The sequence below is a fragment of the Heptranchias perlo genome, unplaced genomic scaffold (genome assembly GCF_035084215.1).
Source record: "Heptranchias perlo isolate sHepPer1 unplaced genomic scaffold, sHepPer1.hap1 HAP1_SCAFFOLD_276, whole genome shotgun sequence".
In the NCBI taxonomy this organism is placed as follows: domain Eukaryota; kingdom Metazoa; phylum Chordata; class Chondrichthyes; order Hexanchiformes; family Hexanchidae; genus Heptranchias; species Heptranchias perlo.
The window spans coordinates 224,015-243,071 of record NW_027139288.1 but is presented as its reverse complement, the minus strand read 5'-3'; the positions used below and the strand labels follow the sequence as shown (position 1 = coordinate 243,071).

Sequence of the window (19,057 nt, the reverse complement as noted above, 5' to 3'; positions counted from 1 at the left end):
GGATACAGAATTGGTTGTGTGACAGGAAACAGAGAGTAGTAGTGAACGGTTTTTTGGACTGGAGGGAGGTGTACAGTGGTGTTCCCCAGGGGTCGGTGCTGGGACCACTGCTTTTTTTGATATATATTAATGACTTGGACTTGGGTGTACAGGGCACAATTTCCAAATTTGCAGATGACACAAAACGTGGAAATGTAGTGAGCAGTGAGGAGGATAGTGATAGACTTCAAGAGGATATAAACAGGCTGGTGGAATGGGCGGACACGTGGCAGATGAAATTTAACACAGAGAAGTGAGCAGTGATACATTTTGGCAGGAAGAACGAGGAGAGGCAATATAAACTACATGGTAAAATGCTAAAGGGGGTGCAGAAACAGACCTGGGGGTATATCTACATAAATCGCTGAAGGTGGCAGGACAGGTTGAGAAAGCGGTTAAAAAAGCATAAGGGATCCTGGGCTTTATCAATAGAGGCATCTAGAACAAAAGCAAGGAAGTCATGATGAACCTTTATAAAACACTGGTTTGGCCACAACTGGAGTATTGTGTCCAGTTCTGGGCACCGCACTTTAGGAAAGATGTGAAGGCCTTAGAGAGGGTGCAGAAGAGATTTACTGGAATGATTCCAGGGATGAGAGACTTGAGTTACATGGATAGACTGGAGAAGCTGGGGTTGTTCTCCTTAGAGCAGAGAAGGTTGAGAGATTTGATAGAAGTATTCAAAATCATGAAGGGTCTAGATAAAATAAAAAAAAGACACTGTTCCCATTAGCTGAAGGGTCGAGAACCAGAGGATACAGATTTAAGGTGATTGGCAAAAGAACCAAAGGCGAGAGGAGGAATAACTTATTTACACAGCAAGTAGTTATGATCTGGAATGCGCTGCCTGAAAGGGTGGTGGAGGCAGATTCAGTTGTGGCTTTCAAAAAGGAATTGGATAAATATTTGAAGGGAAAAAATTTGCAGGTCTATGAGGAAAGAGCGGGGGAATGGGACTAACTGGATTGCTCTTACAAAGAGCGGGGGAATGGGACTAACTGGATTGCTCTTACAAAGAGCGGGGGAATGGGACTAACTGGATTGCTCTTACAAAGAGCGGGGGAATGGGACTAACTGGATTGCTCTTACAAAGAGCCGGCACAGGCTCAATTAGCCGAATGGCCTCCTCCTCTGCTTCTATAGAGGGACTGGAGCAGGTGCAAAAAAGATTTGATACAATGACACCAGAAATGAGAGGCTATACCTGTCAGTAAAGGTTGAATAGGCTGGGGCTCTTTTCTCTAAGAGAGACTGTGTGGTGACCTGATTGAGGTCTTTAAGATTACGAAAGGGTTTGATTGGGTAGACGTAGAGAAGATGTTTCCAGTTGTGGGGGAGACCAGAACTAGGAGCCATAAATATAAGATAGTCACTAACAAATCCAATAGCCAATTCAGAAGAAACTTCTTCACCCATAGAGTGGTAAGAATGTGGAACTCGCTACCACAAGGAGTAGTTAAGGCGACCAGCATAGATGCATATAAGGGGAAGCTAGATAAACACGAGGGAGAAGGGAATAGAAGGATATGTTGATAACGTTTGAAGAAGAAAGGTGGGAGGAGGCTCACGTGGAGCATAAACACTGGCATGGGCCTGTTGGGCCGAATGGCCTGTTTCTGTGCTGTACATTCTTCGTAATCTCTCACACACACTGCCTGTACTGTCTCTCTTCCAGTGACTGTACTGTCTCTCCATCTCATCCACACAGCCTGTACTGTCCCTCCATCTCTCAACCACAAGGCCTGTTCTCTATCTTCATCTCTCTCACACACATTGTCTGTACCCTCTCCATCTCTCTTAGACACTGACTGTACTGTCTCCATCTCTCACCCACACTGCCTGTACGGTCTGTCCATCTCTCTCCCACTGCTTGTACTGTCTCTATCTCTCTCACATACTGCATGTATTGTCTCTCCATTTCTCGCGCACACTGCCTGTACTATCTCTCCATTTCACATCCACATGGCTATACAGTCTCTCCATCTCTGACACACTGCCTGTACTCTCTCTCCATCTGTAACCACTGTCTGTACTGTCTCTCCATTTCTCTCACGCACTGTCTGTCCTGTCTCTCCATCTCTCACTCACACACACACACACACACACACACACACACAGTCTCTCCATCCATCAGACACACAGACTGTACTGTCTTTCCATCTCTCCTCCACACTGCCTGTACTTTCTCTCCATCACTTATCCACACTGCCTGTACTGTTTCTCCATCTCTCACCCACATGGATTGTACTGTCTCTCCATCTCTCACCCATACTGCCTGCACTGTTTATCTCTCACCCACACTGCCTGTTCAGTATCTCCATCTCTCACACACACACAATGCCTATACTGTCTCTCCATCTGTCTCTCCATTCCTATCACACACTGCCTGTACTGTGTAGGGTGTTTTGAGGGTGTTCTCACCCTATTGATCGGTGCTAATATCGGGTCCCTGGTCTAGCCCAGGAACACCTATACCTCACGGATTGGGGTCCGGGAAAAATGGGACTTATGTTAACGCACCCGGTGATGGATCACGTAGCCGAATAGCACAGAGAACACACAAACTCAGTGTTTGATTTTTGAATTGGAATGTTGGTTTTATTGTACCGCCAACGCGAAGAAAATGACTATTAAAATGCTCCTACGCAGTACATTGGGTTACATACACACTAGAGTACACTACCCCACTAAATTAAGAGGTTGGAGGGGACCCTGGAGACACCTATCACACACACACACACACACACACACACACACTTGGTCGAGGCTCACCAATCCTTGCGCACTTGCAGGTCTGGCTGACCTGTTCTCTCCCGTAGGGTTTGTTGGTTTCGCTAGAAGCCGCTCTCCTCTCTGGAGAGCTCGGGCGATGGAGGAATCAGCCCAAAAGTCAGGGCTGAGTTGCACGAGTGAGGAATCCGAGAGATAAAAGAGAAAAAAGGGGGTTTCGGGCTTTCACTTTTATACCCCTCTCTGACAATAGTTTTTAACGTTAACAAGGTTACTTCAATGTTCGTTTAAAAGTTCTTTCAAAGCCTCTTAAAAGTCCTTGATGGGTTTCGATGGCCCCTCATCTTGCTGCAGTTGCCTCTCTCGATGGACTATTGTTCTTCGAATTAATGCTGATTGTTGATCACCTGCTATACAGGGCTCCTTTTGTATCCAACGTCCTAGGTGTTGATCGGTTTTGCTTTAAAACAAAGACATGGCCCCACCATGTCTGGAGATGTGATTCACTGAGTGGTGGCTGTTTAATTCAACCTTGTTTTTATTTCCCACATTGCATTGTGTTTTGTTGATTCGTTTGGTGACCTTTCAACTGTACCTTCCATCTTAGAATTTTGGTCAATGGCCAAATTTTACAGACTCAGGAAAAAGGTGGAATTCACTGAATTCTACAACTATCTCTCCATCTCTCTAACCCACACTGCCTGTTCTCTATCTCCATCTCTCTCAAAAAAAATGCCTATACTGTCTTAGAAACTAACTGTACAGTCATCATTTCTCACCACCACTGACTGTCCTGTCTCTCCATCTCTCACCTACATGGACTGTACTGTTTCCATCTCTTACACATACTGACTGTATTGTCTTTTCTTCTCACACACACTGCTGTCTTTCTATTTCTCTCTCACACAGTGAGTGTACTATCTCTCAATTTCTCTCACACAGTCACTGTACTTTCTCTCCATCTCTCTTACACACTGTCTGTACTGTGCCTCCATCTCTCACCCACACTGCCTGTACTGCCTCTCCATGTCTCACACACTGCCTGTACTGTATCTCCATCTCTCTCTCTCTCTCTCTCTCTCTCACACACACACACACACACACACCACACACACACACAGTCTGCTGTCTCTCCATCCCTCAGTCACACGGACTATACTGTCTCTCCATTTCTCTCACAGACACTGACTGCACTGTCACTCCATTTCTATCGCACACTGCCTGTACTATCTCTCTATCTCTCTCTTGCACACTGTCTATACTGTCTCTTCATCTCTCACACACACTTTCTGTACGTTCTCTTTAATTGTCACCCACACTGCCTCTATGCTCTCTCCATCTCTTAGACACACTGACTGTCCTGTCTCTCCATCTCACACACCCTGCCTGTACTGTGCCTCCATCTCTCACCCACACTGACAACTGTCTTTTCATCTCACACACACTGACTGCTGTCTTTACGTTTCTCTCACACAGTGACTGTACTGACTCTCCATTTCTCTCACGCAATGACTATTTTCTCTCCATCTCTTTTACCCACTGCCTGTACAGTGCCACATCACTCACGCATACTGACTGTACTATCTCCTCACCTGTCACCCACACTGCCTGTACCGTCTCTCCATCTCTCACGCAATTTCTGTACTGTCTCTGCATCTCTGTCCCACACTGCCTGTACTGTCTCTCAACCTGTCACCCACAATATCTGTACTGTTTCTCCATTTCTCTCACACACGGCCTGTACTGTCCCTCAATCGCCCACCCAGAGTCTGTACTCTCTCTCCATCTCTCACACAAACTGACTGCTGTCTTTCCATCTCTTTCCCACAATGACTGTACTTTCTCTCTATCTCTCTTACTCATCGCCTGTACTGTGCTTCCATCTCTCACCCACACTTCCTGTACTTTCTCACCATCCGTCTCACACACTTTCTGTACGTTCTCTTCACTTGTCACCCACACTACACGTACGGTCTCCATCTCTCGGACACATTGACTGTACTGTCTCTCCATCTCTCTCTCACACTGTACCTGTACTGTCTTCCATTAGTCACCCACACTGCCTGTACTGTCTTTCCATCACACATACAGTCTGCTGTCTCTTCATCCCTCAGTCACACTGACTGTACTGACTCTTTATTTCTCTCACAATGACTGTACTTTCCATTTCACTTACCCACTGCTTGTGCAGTGCCTCCATCTCTCTCACACACTGTACTGTCTCTTACCTGTCACCCACACTGCCTGTACCGTCTCTCCATCTCTAACCCACAATTTCTGTACTGTCTCCCCATCTCTCACCCACACTGGCTGTACTGTCTCTCCATCTCTCACTCACAATGTCTGTACTGTCTCTCCATCTCTCACTCACAATGTCTATACTGTCTCTCCATCTCTCCCCCACAATGTCTGTACTGTCTCTCCATCTCTCTCACACACTGACTGTACTGTCTCTCCATCTCTCACTCACAATATCTGTAATGTCTCTCCATCTCTCCCCCACAATGTCTGTACTGTCTCTCCATCTCTCTTACTCAACGCCTGTACTGTGCTTCCATCTCTCACCCACACTGCTTGTATTGTCTCTCCATCTCTCTCTCACACTGACTGTACTGTCTTTCCATCCGTCTCGCACACTTTCTGTACGTTCTCTTCACTTGTCACCCACACTGCCCGTACGGTTTCCATCTCTCAGACACATTGACTGTACTGTCTCTCCATCTCTCTCACACACCCTACCTGTACTGTCCCTCCATCACACACACACACAGTCTGCTGTCTCTCCATCCCTCAGTCACACTGACTACACAGTTCTCTCAGTGACTGTACTTTCTCTCCAAGTCTCTTACCCACTGCTTGTACAGTGCCTCCATCTCTCACACACACTGACTACTGTCTCCTCACCTGTCACCCACACTGCCTGTACCGTCTCTCCATCTCTCACCGGCAATTTCTGTACTGTCTCTCCGTCTCTCACCCACACTGCCTGTAGTCTCTCCACCTCTCTCACATACAATGTACTGTCTGTCCATTTCTTTCACACACTGCCTGTACTGTCCCTCGATCACCCACCCAGAGTCTGTACTCTCTCTCCATCTCTCACACACACTGACTACTGTCTCTCCATTTCTCTCACACAGTGACTGTACTTTCTCTTCATCTCTCTTACTCACCGCCTGTACTGTGCTTCCATCTCTCACTCACACTGCTTGTATTGTCTCTCCATCTCTCTCACACACTGACTACTGTCTCTTCACCTGTCACCCACACTGCTTGTACTGTTTCTCTATCTGTGTCACACACTTTCTGTAAGTTCTCTTCACTTGTCACCCACACTGCTCGTACAGTCTCCGTCTCTCGGACACATTGACAGAACTGTCTCTCCATCTCTCTCACACACCCTACCTCTAATGTCTCTCCATTTGTTACCCACACTGTCTGTACTGTCTCTCCATTTCTCTCACACACTGCCTGTACTGTCTTTCCATCACACACTTAGTCTGCTGTCTCTCCATCACTCAGTCACACTGACTGTACTGACTCTCAATCTCTCACTCCCTATGCCTGTACTGTCTCTCCATCACACACACACTGACTTCAGTCTCTCCATTTCTCTCTCACATGGGACAATACTGTCTCTCCATCTCTCACATACTGACTGTCAGTACTGTCCAGCTCTCACCCACACTCCCTGTACTGTCTCTCCATTTCTATCACACACTGCCTGTATTATCTCTCGATCTCTCTCACACACACTGCCTATACTGTCTCTCCATCTCTCATCCATGCTGCCTGTACGGTCTGTACATCCCTTACCCACACTGCTTGTACTGTCTCTCCATCTCTCACACACAGTTTTTGTACGTTCTGTTTACTTGACACCCACACTACCTGTATGCTCTCACCATCTCTCAGACACACTGACTGTGCTGCCTCTCACACCCACACAGTCTGCTGTCTTTCCATCTCTCACACACACTACCTGTACTGTCTCTCCATCTCTCTCACAAACACTGACTGTACTGTCTCTCTATCTCTCTTTCACACACTGCCTCTACTGTCTGTCCATTCTCACCCACAGTCTCACAGGCCTGTACAGTCCCTCAGTTGCCCACCCAGTCTGTACTCTCTCTCCATCTCTCCCTCACACTGCCTGTACTGTCTCGCCATCTTTCACCCACACTGCCTGCACTGTCTCTCCATCTCTCACCCACAAATTCAGTACTGTCCCTCCATTTCTCTCACACATTGTCTGTACTGCCTCTCCTCTCTCACACACTGACTGTACTGTCACATCATCTCACCTGTACTGTCTGTCTCTCTCACACCCACACTCCCTGTACTGTCTCTCCATCTCTCACCCACACTGCCTGCTCTGTATCTCCATTTCTGTCACACACATTGCCTACCCTGTCTCTCCTCCTCACTTAGAAACTTACTGTACCGTCTCCATCTCTCACCCACACTGACTGTCCTGTCTCTCCATCTCGCACACACTGCCATCTCACACACACTGCCATCTCGCACACACTGCCATCTCACACACACTGCCATCTCGCACACACTGCCATCTCGCACACACTGCCATCTCACACACACTGCCATCTCGCACACACTGCCATCTCACACACACTGCCATCTCACACACACTGCCATCTCGCACACACTGCCATCTCACACACACTGCCATCTCGCACACACTGCCATCTCGCACACACTGCCATCTCGCACACACTGCCATCTCGGACACACTGCCATCTCGCACACACTGCCATCTCACACACACTGCCATCTCGCACACACTGCCATCTCGCACACACTGCCATCTCGCACACACTGCCATCTCGCACACACTGCCATCTCGCACACACTGCCATCTCGCACACACTGCCATCTCGCACACACTGCCATCTCGCACACACTGCCATCTCGCACACACTGCCATCTCGCACACACTGCCATCTCGCACACACTGCCATCTCACACACACTGCCATCTCACACACACTGCCATCTCGCACACACTGCCATCTCGCACACAGTGACTGCTGTCTTTCCATTTCTGTCTCTCACTGACTGTAGTATCTCTCCATTTCTCTCACACGGTGCCTGTACTTTCTCTCCATCTCTCTTACATTTGCTATACTCTCTCTCACGCTCTCACCCCCTATGCCTGTACTGTCTCTTCACCTGTTACCCATACTGCCTGTACTGTCTCTCTGTCTGTCACCCACACTGACTGCGCTGTCTCTCCATTTCTCTCACACACTGCCTGTATTGTCTCTCCATTACACACAAACTGTCTGCTGCCTCTCCATCCCTCACTCTCATGATTGTACTGTCTCTCTGCCTCACCCACACTGCCTGTACAGTCCCTTGATCGCCCACCCATAGTCTGTTCTCTCTCACTCACTCACTCACACATACACACATTGACTGTACTGCCTTTCCATTTCTCTCTCACGCTGCCTGTATTGTCTCTCGATATCTCACCCACACTGCCTGAACAGTCCCTTGATCGCCCATCCAGAGTCTGTACTTTTTCCCCATCTCTCACACACACTCACTGTTGTCTTTCCATCTCTCACACACTGCCTGTGCTGTTTCTCCATCTCTCACTCACACTGCCTGTACTGTCTCTCCATCACACACACCCTGACTGCTGTCTCTCCAGATTTCACTCACCCTGACTGTACCCTCTCTCCATTTCTCACACACTTGCTGTATTGTATCTCCATCTCACCCACAGTGTCTGACCTGTCTCTCCATCTCCCCCACACACTGCCTGTACTCTCTCCATTCTCTCATATACTGCCTGACTGTCTCTTCATCTTTCACTCACACTGTACTGCCTCTCCAGCTCTCACCCATGCTGCCTGTACTGTCTCTCTCTGTCACTGACACTGAATCTAATTTCTCTCCATTAACAGGAGCTGTAAAAAAAAGAATTGTTCACCCAACAAATTGAGGAGGAACCAGGCTAAAGCTCAATCTAACATGCTTGATCAAACACTTATTGAAGAGGTGAGTTGAAGTGAGACACTTCATTCTGAGACAGTACAAGTACCGTGGATGAGAGATGGAGAGACAGTACAAGCAGTGTAGGTGAGAGATGGAGAGACAGTATAGGAAGTGTTTGGGAGAGATGGAGATGTAGTACAGGAAGTGTGGCTGAGAGATGGAGAGAGAGTACAGGCAGTGAGTGTGTGGCGGAGAGACAGTACAGGCAGTGGGTGTGAGACGGAGACACAGTATTATCATTTTTGGAGGAGGGAGTCCAATGGTTAGAGATCGACAGCAATGCGGTTAGAGTCCTTCTTTATTGTCAACAAGTAAAAGATCAATGTAAGCAACTAAGTGACAGTTAACAGAACGGTGTGAGGATTTGATATTACCCACTCCACTCTGGGCAGGACCCTGTGCCTCGCTCGCCAACTGGTCCAATCATGTTGGACCTTCCTTTGCGGCTTTGATTCTGCCTCCCCACGGATGTGACTCAGGGTTTGGATCCAAACTCTTACTGCAAGACTGGGCCGACTTTTAAACCCATAGGACACAGAAATTGCACTGCACCAATCAGCTTTCTCCACAGTTGCTGTTCTCTCTAGAGAGCCAATCAGTAGGGGTGCAGTTTGCTCCAGCGATTTATATTGTCCTCACTGTGCCCCCGGCCTGCCCCGTCCAGACCCCGGGTGACGTGACCGCTGTCTGATCACCTACAAGGATAGGTGTGTACAATAACCTCCTGCTTGATTAGCTGCCATTCATTTTCACCAGATGTTTTCCTCTCTGCCATTAATAGATAATAGTCATCCAGTTTGTTCAACTGCTAATCAATTTAACCTATCTGGCATTTCAATAGATAATGAGATGCTCCATTCCCATCCCAGGAAGTTAGCGTGATTTCGGGACTGGTCTATCCATTAGTTCCTGTCCTCCCATTGTTCTGGCCAATCTCTGATATTAAAACCTCACAGCAGAAAATAGGATGCCTTCCATACACAGTGTGAATGGTGCTGATCTGTGTGCTGGCTAATATGGCCAAGCAGGAGATGTCCATTTTACTGTGACTCCTGTTCTTACAGACTGCCCCGGATTCAAGTGCACGCTGTGGTTATGACCACCTAGAACTCTCACACAACTTTATCAAGCAAAAGCTACATTGTTTGGCTCTGCATGTAGGCATTTTACATTATATTGATGAGTGGGTGAGAGATGCAAAGACAGTAAAGGCAGTGTGGGTGAGAGATGGACATAAGGACATAAGAAATAGGAGCAGGAGTAAGCCATACAGCCCCTCAAGCCTGCTCCGCCATTCAATCAGATCATGGCCGATCTTCAACCTCAGCTCCACTTTCCTGCCCGATCCCCATATCCCTTGATTCCCTTAGAGTTCAAAAATCTGTCGATCCCAGTTTTGAATATACTCAATGACTCAGCATCCACAGCCCTCTGGGGTGGAAAATTCCAAAGATTCACAATCCTCTGAGCAAAGAAACTTTTCCTCATCTCAGTCCTAAATGGTCGACCCCTTATCCTGAGACTATGCCCTCTAGTTCTAGACTCTCCAACAGGGAAACCAGCCTCTCAGCATCTACCCTGTCAAGCCCCCTAAGAATTTTATATGTTTCAATGAGATCACCTCTCATTCTTCTAAACTCCAGAGAGTATAGGCCCATTCTACTCAATCTCTCCTCATAGGACAATCCTCTCATCCCAGGAATTAATCTAGTGAACCTTCGTTGCACCATCTCTAAGGCAAGTATATCCTTCCTTAGGTAAGGAGACCAAAACTGTATTCCAGTACTCCAGGTGTGATCTCACCAGAGCCCTGTATAATTGCAGCAAGACTTACTTACTCTTACACTTCAACCCCTAACATATCATTTGCCTTCCTAATTTCTTGCTGTACCTGCATGTTAACTTTCTGTGATTCATCTACAAGGACACCCAGATCTCTCTGAACACCAACATTTAATAGTCTCTCACCTTTTAAAAATTATTCTGTTTTTCTATTCTTCCTACGAAAGTGAATAACCTCATATTTCCCCACATTATACTCCATCTGCCACCTTCTTGCCCACTCACTTAACCTGTCTATATCCCTTTGCAGACTCTTTGCGTTCTCCTCCCAGCTTACTTTCCCACCTAGCTTTATATTGTCAGCAAACTCGGATACATTACACAATACAGGAAGTCAGTGAGAGATGGAGAGACAGTAGAGACAGTGTGGGTGAGAGATGGAGAGACAGTAGAGACAGTGTGGGTGAGAGATGGAGAGACAGTAGAGACAGTGTGGGTGAGAGATGGAGAGACAGTAGAGACAGTGTGGGTGAGAGATGGAGAGACAGTAGAGGCAGTGTGGGTGAGAGACGGAGGTGGAGAACTCCGGTCTTGTTAAATTGTTATCAAATTAACTCCAGTTCCTCCTTCACTGCAGGTACCACACCGAGAGTGTGCAACCAAACTAAAGAACCTGTCTCTGGGTCAAAAGGACAGGAATTCAAAGAAGGTAAAGTTCTGTTTCTATCACTTCCTTCAACGTTCCTGTTAGTACAGCTGGTCCAGTAGCAGTCCCATGCCATCAGAACGTTATGATAGTCTTGGACAGTTAGTAACCCCAGTACTGGCTCAAATTACTGCAAACCTATTTTACAGCGCACACTCACTCAAGCGGCCTTCCCCACTAATACTAACCACCATGTAACGTATCCTTCACTTCCTACCCCAGCCACTCAGTCACTAGCTCATTGAATCGCAGACACCTGTCACAGGTTTATCAATCATGTTTAAACTGTTAGACACACACAAACTGTTTACCCTGGTTCCTCTGGAAGATAGAGACACATTACAGGCAGTGTGTGTGAGAGAGATGGAGAGACAGTACAGGCAGAACATAAGAAATAGGAGCAGGAATAGGCCATATGGCCCCTCGAGCCTGCTCCGCCATTCAATCAGATCATGGCTGATCTTCAACCTCAACTCCACTTTCCCGCCCAATCCCCATATCCCTTGATTCCCCTAGAGTCTAGAAATCTATCGATCTCAGCCTTGAATATACTCAATGACTGAGCATCCACAGCCCTCTGGGGTGGAGAATTCCAAAGATTCACAACCTTCTGAGTGAAGAAATGCCTCCTCATCTCAGTCTTAAATGGACGACCTCTTATCCTGAGACTATGCCCTCCAGTTCTAGACTCTCCAACCAGAGGAAACAGCCTCTCAGCATCTACCCTGTCAAGCCCCCTCAGAATCTTATATATTTCAATGAGATCACCTCTCATTCTTCTAAACTCCAGTGTGTGTAGGCCCATTCTACTCAATCTCTCCTCATAGGACAACCCTCTCATCCCAGGAAATATTCTAGTAAAACTTCGCAGCACCTCCTCCAAAGGCAAGTATATCCTTCCTTAGATAAGAAGACCAAATCTGTACACAGTACTCCAGGTGAGGGCTCAGCAAAGCCCTGTGCAATTGCAGCAAGACTTCCTTACTCTTGTACTCCAAGCCCCTTGCAATAAAGGCCAACATGCCATTTGTCATCATAATTGCTTGCTGTACCTGCATGCTAACTTTTTGCGTTTCTTATACAGGACACCCGAGTCTCTCTGAACACCAACATTTAATAGTTTCTCACCATTTAAAAAAGTTTTGCTTTTCTATTCGTCCTATCAAAATGAATAACCCACATTTCCCCACATTATACTCCATCTGCCACCTTCTTGCCCACTCACTTAACCTGTTGATATCCCTTTGCAGACTCTGTGTCCTCCTCACAGATTACTTTCCCACCTAGCTTTGTATCATCAGCAAACTTGGATACATTACACTCGGTCCCTTCATTTAAGTTATTAATATAGATTGTAAATAGCTGAGGCCCAAGCACCGATCCTTGCGGCACCCCACTAGTTACAGCCTGTCAACCTGAAAATAACCTGTTTATCCCCATTCTCTGTTTTCTGTCCATTAACCAATCCTCTATCCATGCTAATATATTACCCCCAATCCCATGGGTGTGAGAGAGATTGAGAGACAGTACAGGTAGTGTGTGTGAAAGTTGGGGAGACAGTACAGGCAGTGTGTGTGAGAGATGGGGAGACAGTACAGGCAGTGTGTGAGAGATGGGGAGACAGTACAGGTAGTGTGTGTGAAAGTTGGGGAGACAGTACAGGCAGTGTGTGTGAGAGATGGGGAGACAGTACAGGCAGTGTGTGTGAGAGTTGGGGAGACAGTACAGGCAGTGTGTGAGAGTTGGGGAGACAGTACAGGCAGTGTGTGTAAAATACCCTTGCCGAACACAAATCTATCTATCTCAGTTTTGAAATTTTCAATTGACTCCCAAGCTCAAGTGCTTTTTGGGGAGAGAGTTCCAGATTTCCACTCCCCTTTGTGTGAAGAAGTGCTTCCTGACATCACCCCTGAACGGCCTAGCTCTAATTTTAAGATTATGCCCCCTTGTTCTGGACTCCCCCCACCAGAGGAAATAGTTTCTCTCTATCCACCCTATCAAATCCTTCAATCATCTTAAGAACCACAATTACATCACCCCTTACCTTCTATACTTGAAGCAATACAAGCTTAGCCTATGCACCTACCTCATAATTTAACACTCTTAGCCCCAGTAACATTCTGGTGAATCTGCACTGCACCCCCTCCAAGGCCAATATATCCTTCCCGAGGGGCAGTGCCCAGAACTGAATGCAGTATCTCCAGATGTGGTCTAACCAGAGCTCTGTACAGCTGGAACATAACTTCCACCCCTTTGTATTCTAGTCCTCTTGAGATAAAGGCCAACACTTTGCCTTTTTAATTATTCTTTATACCTGTTCACTAGCTATTAGTGATTTCTGTACTTGGACCCCTAAATCTCTCTGCTCCTCCACAGTTCCTAACTTTTCACAATTTACAAAATACCCTGACCTACCTTTCTTTGGTCCAAAGTGGATGACCTCACACTTCCCCACATTGAACTCCATCTGCCCCAGTTTTATCCACTCACTGAATCTCTCAATGTCCCTTTACAACTTCCTGCTCCCATCTACACTATTTACTCTGCTGCCTAACTTAGTGTCATCAGCAAACTTGGATATACGGCTCTCGTCATTGATTTTCACACAGCTAGCTTATAAATCCAGAGTTTCCAGATTTCTGACCCCTCTAATAGACTCTGTCAGAAGTGTTTTAATTCTGTCCTGTTTTGCAGGCTGTGAGGAACGTATTGAGCCCAGTCAGGAAGGGCAGCTTTCTGCTCCGATCCAGCAGTTGTACTCAGAAGGAGATCAGTGGCCATTCAACTGAGGTTCGTCTGAGGTAACTGACTTTGTACAAACCCCACTGTAATCTTTGCAACTCCACAAAAGTTTGTGACATAGAAAGGGAAATAAGCCAAATCTGTCTGCTGGGCTGATCATTCCTTGAATTGCAGCTGGCCTTTCAGCCCGGTTGAGTTTTACATTTTATTTTTGTACAGTACCATCACGTATAGCGGGCGTGTTCATGTGAACGTGTTTTGCCCACTACACGAAATGGCCAGTGTCACGTCTGACAGAATTTATGGCAGCTTAGCGTTAGTACATGAAATATTGACTGCCCTTCAATCATTAACAGATGTGCAGTTTGATGTAACGATTTGAGGTAATTTGTGTCACGTGTTTATGTTTGCTTTGAATTAACTCGAGCACTTTCCAACTCTGCATTTTTTTCAATTATGCAATGGTTCCGTTTATTACAGCAATTTTAAATAAATTAAGAACTTTATCTTTACAATGGATTACGGAGACCATTTCCCAATTCCTGTCTGGGCAGAGTGTATATGTCATTGCCTGGAATTCTATAGAAGCAGCCAGTTAAGCAAGATAGATCCAGTCACGCCAGGAGCAAATACTTGTGTTTGGAGAATGTTACTCAGCCAGCTGCTGTTGCTCAATGTCATCACCTTCTAGCTTTATCAATGATAATCTCAGCATGTGCGCAATCTGTTCTTTTACCCATCAGGACTTTCAATTCATCGCGGGGAGGTTTGCTAGTGCTGTGGGGAGGGTTTAAACTAGCTTTAGCAGGGGGATGGGAACCTGAGCGTAGATTCAGAATGGAGAGAAGCAGAGCTGGAAATGGAAGGCAGAAAATTAGTCAGTGAGTTTGGAAGGAAGAGGAAACAAAGGTTAGAAACTAGACAACAAAGGAGCTTGGCAGAGCTCAATGGTATATACCTCAATACAAGGAGTATAGTGAATAAGGCAGATGAGCTGAGGGCACAGATAGACACGTGGAAGTACGATATCTCAGCTATTACTGAAACATGGTTTAAAGAGGGGCAGGAATGGCAGCTCAATGTTCCTGTTTACAGGGTTTTCAGGCAAGATAGAGAGGGGGACAAAAAAGGAGGGGGGTGGCTACATTGGTTAAAGAAACAATTATAGCTGTGAGGAGGGATGATATGTTAGGAGGATCATCAAATGAAGCCATATGGATTGAACTGAAGAACAAAAAAGGGTCAGTCACACTACTGGGAGTGTACTATAGACCCCCAAACAGTCAAAGGGAGATAGAGGAGCAAGTATGGAGACAAATTTCTCAGAAGTGCAAAAACAATAGGGCAGTAATAGTAGGGGATTTCAACAACCCCAATATTATCTGGGATACAAATAGTGAGAAAGGTATAGAGGGCACAGAATTCTTAAAATGCATTCAGGAGAACTTTTTTTAGCCAGTACGTAGCAAGCCCAACAAGAGATGGAGCAGTTCTGGATTAATTTTAGGGAATGAAGCTGGGCAGGTGGAAGGACTATCAGTGGGAGAGCATTTTGGTGGCAGTGATCATAATTCAGTTAGATTTAGCATAGTTATGGAAAAGGATAAAGATAGAACAGGAGTAAAAGTTCTCAATTGGGGCAGGGACAATTTTACTAAGCTGAGAAGTGATTTAGCAAAAGTGGACTGGAAACAGCTACTTGAAGGTAAATCAGTGTCAGGGCAGTGGGAGGCATTCAAGGAGGAGATTCGAGGGGTTCAGAGTAAACATGTTCCCACAAAGAAAAAGGGTGGGGCTGTCAAATCTAAAGCTCTCTGGATGACGAGAAGCATACAGGGTAAGATAAGGCAGAAAAGGGAATCTTATGTCAGACACCGAGAGCTCAATACTGCAGAAAGCCTAGAGGAGTATAGAAAGAGCAGGGGTGAAATTAAAAAGGAAATTTGGAAAGCAAAGAGAGGGCATGAAAAACCTGAAGATGTTTTATAAATACATAAAGACCAAGAGGATAACTAAGGAAAGAGTAGGGCCTATTAGAGACCAAAAAGGTAACCTATGTGTGGAGGCGGATGATGTAGGTTTGGTTCTTAATGAATGCTTTGCGTCTGTCTTCACAAAAGAAGGGGATGATACAGACATTGTAGTTAAGGAGGAGGAGTGTGAAATATTGGAAGGGACAGTGAGTGAGGAAATATTAAGGGGTTTAGCATCCTTGAGAATAGATAAATTGCTAGGCCCGGCAGTTAAGAGAAGCGAGGGAGGAAATAGCGGAGGCCCTGAGCATCATTTTCCAATCCTCACTGGATACAGGCGTGGTGCCAGAGGTTTGGAGGACTGCTAACGTTGTACCTGTTGTTTAAAATAGGAGAAAGGGATAGATCAAGTAATTACAGGCCAACCAGCCTAACCTTGGTGGTGGGCAAATTATTGGAAAAAATTCTGAGGGACAATATTAATCATCGTTTAGAAAGGCACGGATTAATCAAGGACAGTCAGCATGAATTTGTTAAGGGAAGGTCGTGTCTGACAAATTTGATTGAATTTTTTGAGGAGGTAACAAGGAGGGTCGATGAAGATAACTTATTTGATGTAGTCTACATGGATTTTAGCAAGGCTTTTGACAAGGTCCCACATGACAGACTGGTCAGAAAAGTAAAAGCCCATGGGATCCAAGGGAGAGTGGCAAATTGGATCCAAAATTGGCTCAGTGGCAGGAAGCAAAGGGTAATGGTCGACGGGTGTTTTTATGACTGGAAGATTGTTTCCAATGGGGTTCCACAGGGCTCAGTACAAGGTCCCTTGCTTTTTGTGGTACATATTAATGATTTAGACTTAAATGTAGGGGGCATGATTAAGAAGTTGGCAGATGATACAAAAGTTGGCCGTGTGATTGATAGTGAGGAGGAAAGCTGTAGACTGCAGGAAGATATCAATGGACTGGTCAGGTGGGCAGAAAAGTGGCAAATGGAATTCAATCCGGAGAAGTGTGAGGTAATGTATTTGGGGAGGGCAAACAAGGCAAGGGAGTACACAATAAATGGGAGGATACTGAGAGGTGTAGATGAAGTGAGGGACCTTGGAGTGCATGTCCACAGATCCCTGAAGATAGCAGGACAGGTAGATTAGGTGGTTAAAAAGGCATATGGGATACTTTCCTTTATTAGCCGAGGCATGGAATATACGAGCAGGGATGTTATGCTAGAACTGTATAAAACATTGGTTAGGCCACAGTTTAAGTATTGTGTACAGTTCTGATCACCACATTACAGGAAAGATGTGATTGCATAGAGAGGGTACAGAGGAGATTTACGAGGATGTTGCCAGGACTGGAGAATTTTAGCTATGAGGAAAGATTGGATAGGCTGGGGTTATTTTCTTTGCAACAAAGGAGGTCGAGGGGACATTTAATTGAGGTGTTCAAAATTATGAGGGGCCTAGATAGAGTGTAAGGAGGACCTATTTCCCTGAGAAGAGAGGTCACGAACCAGTGAGGATAGATTTAAAGTAATTGTTAGAAGTATTAGAGGGGAATTGAGGGTAAATGTTTTCACCCAGAGGGTGGTGGGGGTCTGGAACTCACTGCCTAAAAGGGTGGAAGAGGCAGAAACCCTCAACTCATTTAAACAGTACCTGGATGTGCACCTGAAGTGCTGTAACCTACAGGGCTACGGACCAAGTGCTGGAAAGTGGGATTAGGCTGGATAGCTCTTTTTCAGCAGGCACAGACACGATGGGCCTAATTGCCGCCTCCTGTGCTGTAAATTTCGATGATTCCATGAATTCCCTTCCGAAATATTTGAAGTCATATCAGCTTAAAAAAAAGTCATTGAGGCAGTTTCACAATCCAAAGAGTTTTCTGCAAGTCTGAGAAATGTACAGTTAGACAAAAAGAAAATGTCTTTCTTGATAAGCCCAACCTGTATCATTGAGGATTCCTCCCATGCAGGATATTAAAAGTCAGTGAGCACAGCTGTTTCTACCCACAACAAACGGAGCACTGCAACCGGCAACTTCAAAATTGGCATTAATGCAAATGGATAATTGTCATTGCGTTTTGGCTGATATAAGGGACTGCCCATTTTAAACATGGACATTTGAAGTGGTAGGGACTGTGTTAGGAAAGGGAGGGGGCACAGCGCAGATTCACCAGAATGATATAAGTGCTGAGAGGATTAAATTACTAGGACAGATTGCATAAACTTGTCTTGTATTCCTTTGAGTTTCGACGGTTGAGGGTGATCTAATGGAGGTGTTATACGTGTTAAAGGGATTTAATAGGGTTGATAGAGAGAAACTATTTCCTCTGGTGGGGGAGTCGAGAACAAGGGCACTTAATCTTAAAATTAGAGCAAGGCCGATGAGGAGTGAAATCAGGAAGTACTTGTCACGCAAAACATGGTAGAAATCTGCAACTCTCTTCCCCCAAAAGGCTGTGGATGCTGGGTTAACTGAAATATTGAAGACTGAGATTGATTTGTTGGGTATGGTTATCAAGGGATATGGATCAACGATGGTTGAGGTACAAATTGGCCATGACCTAATAGAATGGCGGAACAGGCTTGAGGGGCTTAATGGTCTCCTCCTGTTCAAACATAATGCTTCCTTTTTAACAAAAGCATCAAACAATGTGGTCCTCACAGTCTCCCTCCTTTGATAGTTTCAACACACTCTGTCCCTTTCTGTGTGTCTCCCACACTCTGTCCCTTTCTGCGTGTCTTTCACACTCTGTCCCTTTCTGTTTCTCTCTCACACACTGGCCTTTCTGTGTGTCCCTCTCACTCTGCCCCTTTCTGTGCGTCTCTCACATTCTGTCCCTTTCTCTTTGTCCCTCAAAATCTGTCCATTTCTGTGTGTATCTCACAGTTGGTCCCTTTCGATGTGTCCCTCACATTCAGTCCTTTTCTGTGTTTCCCTCACACTCTGTCTCTTTCTGTGTGTCCCTCACACTCTATCCTGTCCTGGGAGTCCCTCAAACTCTGTCCCGTTCTGGGAGTCCCTCACACTCTGTCCCTTTCTGCGTGGCCCACACACTCTGTCC

The 19,057-nt window shown here is 45.9% G+C and overlaps 1 long non-coding RNA gene across 1 annotated transcript in view; it reads left to right on the top strand.

The window, feature by feature from the left end:
- The window catches only part of LOC137310829 (uncharacterized), a 65,122-nt gene extending 50,924 nt beyond the window's left edge, over positions 1 to 14,198 (top strand). The window contains exons 2-4 of the long non-coding RNA XR_010960209.1: positions 8,699 to 8,792; positions 11,209 to 11,280; positions 13,972 to 14,198. This is a non-coding gene — a long non-coding RNA (uncharacterized lncRNA). The remainder of the gene's footprint in view (positions 1 to 8,698; positions 8,793 to 11,208; positions 11,281 to 13,971) is intronic.
- The last annotated feature ends 4,859 nt before the right edge of the window (positions 14,199 to 19,057 follow it).